We start from the raw sequence: 6709 nt of genomic DNA, 5'->3' as shown, positions 1-6709 counted from the left end.
CCTGTACGGATAAGTATTGTACTGTATGTAGATTTAGCCCACAAACAAACTGTAAAGTCAGAAATGTAGTCTATAGTATAAGATGTATAGAGGGATGATGCAGTAACAAGACAACGACATACATAGGGGAAACGGCAAGAAGCATAGGAGAGCGAGTAAATGAATAATTGGAGACGACTCAAGGAAGGTAAAAGCTCATCGATTCTGTACCAACACGCCGAACAGGAACACGGGGGATCAATCAATAACATAGAAATTAAAATATTGTCCACACATAGAACAGATGCAACAATTAGACAATTACACACATAATAGAAAATAAACCTAGCCTGAATAGAAAACTAGAATGGAGCACTAGCACACACCACAACTTATGACGATAGAGGATCCCGAAAACATAATAAATACACAGATAAATAGACAAATAGAAATAAATAACTATATATACATATATATATTTTTTTTTTTTCGATTCGATTTATTATTATTATTACTAGTATTGTTGTTATACATACATACATACAAGCATATGTAATGATAATAATAAGTGGATGAAAACACATGAACAAAATAAGAATAAACAACAACAACAAAAACAAATTACATGAACGTATATAAACAGAAGATACAAATATTACAGGCATCCCCCCACATACACACACTAAATAAACATAGACGCACATAGAGATATAAGCATGCGCAAATGAAGACATACAATAGAAATACAAAATGGCTGACGGTTAGTAAGGAGAGACACAAATAAGAAAGAAGAAAACAAAGGACCACTGATGCGGTCACAGGAGTGTGACGAAAGAACTCTGGCCGAAATAAGATTAAGATTAATGTAAAAAATAAATAACACTGAAGCAAAATAACACCATATATAGTGCGTGTGTTTTTATTGGCTAAACTGGCAATATGACCATTCCGAAATATAACAATAAACATATGTATAATATATATATATATATATATATATATATATATATATATATATATATATATATATATATATATATATATATATACAATTGAGATTGGGGTTGTAAATGCAACCCTCTATGGGATAACATATATCCAATATACTGCTAGTGAAGTACCCAACAAAGTTAATACATAAATGTTAATGATTGCGATGCAATCAATTCATTTACTGTATTATATGGGCAAAGGTAAAATGGAGAAATACATTTAAATCAAATATCAATTACCAGTCTCTGAAGAGGCCTTGTGATATTTTTGTAAATGTCTCATTTATATCTATACTAGCAGTATCGCCCAGCGTTGCTCGGGTTGTAAGGGAAATAACTATATAAGCATTTTTAGAGAGTTATAGCCAAAAAATTGCAAAAAATGCATTAAAAATTGAAAAAAAATTAAGGTAAATTTTTTTTTTAAATCGTTGACACATCGTAGATATTTTTAGAGAGTTACTTCCCTTATATAAAAGCGAAAAAATGCATTAAAATGGAAAAATATGATGGTAAATTTTTTTAAAATCGTAGACTCATCGTAGACGCGCGCTAATACCCAGAAGGGCTCGATATGAATCACGACTATAAGATACCCGCTTTTGGTTAAACTGCACCGCAAAATGTGGGAGTAGTTACGAATCTAAATCGTAGGGGACAGACACACAACTTCACTCTTATATAAAGATGCTTTTTTTTTCAGTCATAGAGTTAGATTTATGAAGGTCTTCAGTAGAAAATCCTTCGAATTCTGACTCGCTGCTTGATATAATGAAATTCGTATCCATTTTTTGTCAGAATTACAAATTTTGAAAACACAATAGGAACAAATTTCGGAAAAAATCTCCCATAATTCACGGAATTAAAATTACACTTCGATTTTTGTACAAAACTGTATTTGAAGTGTTTACGAAGTATAATATGTGTTTTCACGAATGTACTAAAGAGATTTACTCTGATATTCTCATTTAAATATGAATAGGTAAATTCGGGGGTTTGGTAACGAAAGGGTTTATATATGTGTCGTCTTTTTATACATAAACACTGTTTCATACTTTCAGTTTAGTCTTCCTCAAATCACTCTGTCGCTATTTACTCTCTTCCAAGAACATTTTCACTCACTCTTATCTGTTAGCTTGCCATACATTTTACTCATGTATCTATCAGCGTGATAGACAGAAACAAATATTACATCTAGTTTCACTTTATTCGTTGCACACTGTGTGTGCGTTTACGTGTGCTGTAAACCAGACTAAGAAAAGCATTTGACATACACACCAGAATGTGAGTTTTCTGTAAATTTTGCTTAATTGGAGTTTAAATTTTAAAAACTGGACCTGGCAAAACCCGATGCATTCTACTCTTAAAAATGCTAGGTAAATTGTAATTGAAGAAATCCTATATTGTAGATTTCTATAACTGACAAAGGGAGGCAGATAAAATCTGCTTTTTATAATAAGAGATATTGACCAACCATAAAGGGCTAATATTGGTAAAATGAGACATACTTATCGACATGGCCGAAACAGCTGTAAGATGTAATTTATACTTATATTTATATTCTCTTTTATATATATTCTACTTATTATACAACATTACTCTTTTATGTACATTTTTTATGAACATTCCTTTATGTACACTGATTTGTTCTGCTTTTTATATTTAATCCTACAGTCTCTTATGTGGTGGTTTAATAAAGTATGTGATTGAGTATTATCTGGTAATTGATATTTGATTTAGATGTATTTCTCCATTTTCTTATCTTGTATATATATATATATATATATATATATATATATATAATATATATATAAACACGTTTATATATTTGTTGTACAAGATTTTTTATGTGAAGTCGTGTGTTGAAACAGATATTGTTTATATTTCGGAATGGTAATTTTGCCAGTTTAGCCAATAAAAACACACGCACTGAAGCAAAATAACACCAAATATATAGAGCGTGTGTTTTTATTGGCTAAACTGGCAAAATGACCATTCCGAAATATAACATATATATAATAAACATAATATATATATATATATATATATATATATACTATATATATAATATATATATATATATATATATATATATATATATATATATATATATATATATATATATTATACATATATAATACATACGTTTAAATATATATATATATAGATATATATATATACGCATACACATATACACATTGTTAGGCTTTTATAGGCGCTGGAGTGGCTGTGTGGTAAGAAGCTTGCTTCCCACCCCATGGTTCCAGGTTCAGTCCCACTGCGTGGCACCTTGGGCAGTGTCTTCTACTACAACCTCGGGCCGACCAAAGCCTTGTGAGTGGATCTGCTTGACGGAAACTGAAAGAAGCCCGTCGTATATATATATATATATATATATATATATATATATAATATATATATATATATATATATATATATATATATATATATAATGTATGTGTGTGTGTGTATTATGTATGCATGTATTTGTGTTTCTCTCCCTAGCATCGCTTGACAACTCATGTTGGTGTGTTTACGTCCCCGTAACTTAGCGGTTCGGCAAAGGAACCGATAGAGTAAGTACCGGGCTTACTAAGAATAAGTCTGGAGTCAATTTGTTCGACTAAAACCGGTGCTCCAGCATAGCCGCAGTCAAATGACTGAAACAAGTAAAAGAATAAAGGAATATATATATATAAGTAAATCACGATGGGTGTTTTCGGGCGATTATAGTCCTTGACAATATATATCTTTACAATTATGTGCTTTAACTACAGCATTACAGCATTTAGCTACTATTTCTAGCAATGTGGGTGTTTCTAACACCCTAGTCATATTTAGTGACTATAGTTTTCCATTTTGGTAAGACATCGTACACTGGTATCTATAATAACTTTATATATATATATATATATATATATATATATATATATATATATATATATATATATATACATATATATATATATATACACGTGGATGTATGTATGTGTGTGGATGTGAAAATGTTTCTTGTGCGAGTGTATTTTCATACGCCAATATGTGCCGTCATCTTCCAAACTTGTTGACAATTTGTAACATTATCCAATCACAAAATGCTACACTCCCACGTGAGCAGGACAAAAGAAACCGAAAGGACCAATCATTATTAATTGAATTCCAATGAAAATTACGCCTCACCCTTTCGCCTGTCACTCGGCGTTTTCATTATTTCCTTGTTACGTTGGTTTCTTGTTTGCTGTAGTTCTTTTTATATCGTGGTCACCCCTACCCATTGGCGGGATTGATTAAAGAAATGAACTCTCCATCTATTTTTTCCGCTTTTATGTGTGTATGTGTGTGTGTGTACATATACACACACACATCTATATCTATTATCTGTATATATGTGTATGTGTGTGTATATATACGTATCTCTGTATACATACATATAAATATATATATATATGTATGAATGTGTGTGTGTGTACACGCACGCACACATTCACATATGTGTATAAATGTATACGTACATATGTGTGTGTGTGTATATATATATATATATATATAATATATATATATATATATATATATATATATACACGTGTGTGTATATGTGTATGCGCGTCTGTGTGTGTGTATATAAATGCAGTGGTGCAAATTTCGTTTAATGTTTAACCGATGACAGGAAGGCGGCGTTGTTAGAGAAAATTCAGCGGAGACACAAAAATAACACGGGTAACTTAGATTAGGGTTAAGACCTTGTCGCGGGCGTCTTTTATATTTCGTTTCCCATTTTATACGTCTAGGATACTACTACTACTACTACTACTACTACTACTACTACTATTTCTTTCAATGGCGGATGTATTATCATTAAGTTGTGATATTATTTTATTTAATACGGAAGCACTCCGTCGGTTTCGACGATGAGGGTTCCGGTTGATCCGAATCAACGGAACAGCCTGCTCGTGAAATTAACGTGTATGTGGCTGAGCACTCCACAGGCACGTGTACCCTTAACGTAGTTCTCGGGGATATTCAGCGTGACACAGAGTGTGACAAGGCCGGCCCCTTGAAATACAGGTACAACAGAAACAGGAAGTAAGAGTGAGAGAAAGTTGTGGTGAAAGAGTACAGCAGGGATCACCACAATCCCCTGCCGGAGCCTCGTGGAGCTTTTAGGTGTTTTCGGTCAATAAACACTCACAACGCCCGGTCTGGGAATCGAAACCACGATCCTATGACCGCGAGTCCGCTGCCCTAACCACTGGGCCATTGCGCCTCCTTTATTTAATAACATTCACTAAGTAACGTACACACACACTATGCGTGTGTGTGCTTTTCTTTCGCAAGTTTCCTGGTTTGAAATCTTACATTCAAGGAGATATTGTCCCATTTACTTGAACTTGCTTCGACAATCTGTCATGCCAAGCATTGAAGAGGAGTTTGAGGATGTGCAGTTTATTTCCAACAAGATGGGGTATTCTAGAGATTTTGCTGAACAGGTAAATTAGACGAAAATTTTCAGTAAAACACCTTCCACATTCACCCGACGTCTCATACCACTAGACAATTTTTATGGGGATACTTAAAAAATCAAGTTTACAGAACAAAACCGACAACAGTCGGTGAAATGAGAGAAGCCATTGATCAAGAATGCACACAAATCCTGAACAAAATGTTTCTTGATATTTGTGATTCCATTGCTTCGCGTTGTCAACAGAAACTGGATCAGTAGTCATCAATTTGAAAACAGGCATTCGTAGAAACAAATTCTGTCTGTATATGGCTTATGAAATTTTGAAGACGAAATATATTTTAAGAAACATTGTCTCTACAAATCATTCAATGTGTGTATAAATAGTTTTCGGACATTTTTAGCAGGTGTAAACACATGGACAGGATTCTTTTCTGGAACTGGAAGACACGATCCACTCTAGATTGAATTACTGTCTCGCAGATTTTGATATATTTTTTGTTATTCTATGCTATACCAGTTGTATTTAATGTGCTTTCTCCAATCAAGGAAGACGAGTATCTTAGTTTTCTTGATTTCATTTTTTTTCCTCGTTCCATTTTCTTGCACCAATCTTCTTCACGGTTTTTCCACGTATTTTTCCATATATTCTCACTGTCCAGCGTCCTTGGTTTAAAAAAATATATAGCGCATAAATAGGGCCTGAAAGATTGTTTGGAGATACATGGCGTATTTTATAAATATGCCTGTTCAAGTATCATAACAGCATGAAATTACTAGTAGCACTTTTGGTTATATATATATATATATATGGTGGTTGTCTACTCCTTATGCAATGTTTGAAAAAAAACATTCGCACCGAAAGCGTATAGAAAGATTGTTTGCATAAAAACAAATACGAACTAACATAGTTCTTAAATTTGGCGGAAACGGGGAGGCTAATTCGCTGGTATAAAGGTAACACACTTAGTCGCGTTAACAAAGGGATGAAGGTTCAAGTCCCATGAGGTTGGGAAAGCATTTCTTTTTTTTTCTGCCGATGGCTTATATGCCCCTTTATTAGACTATCTTCCTTACTCATTGCATAAGCTTTAAGCTTTTATAAAAATACCATTATTATTATTCACAGGATTGTAGAACACGGCGCCATATTAAAAAACCATTCGCACCGAAATATATATATAGTTGGAATTTACTAAAAGACAAAAGACGAAGACAGGTGTGTAAACAGCAAACAGGTGTATTAGTTTATATATTGATATATATAAATATATATATA

This window comes from Octopus sinensis, linkage group LG10 (genome assembly GCF_006345805.1).
Source record: "Octopus sinensis linkage group LG10, ASM634580v1, whole genome shotgun sequence".
Lineage (NCBI taxonomy): Eukaryota > Metazoa > Mollusca > Cephalopoda > Octopoda > Octopodidae > Octopus > Octopus sinensis.
This window is presented reverse-complemented; position numbering follows the sequence as displayed.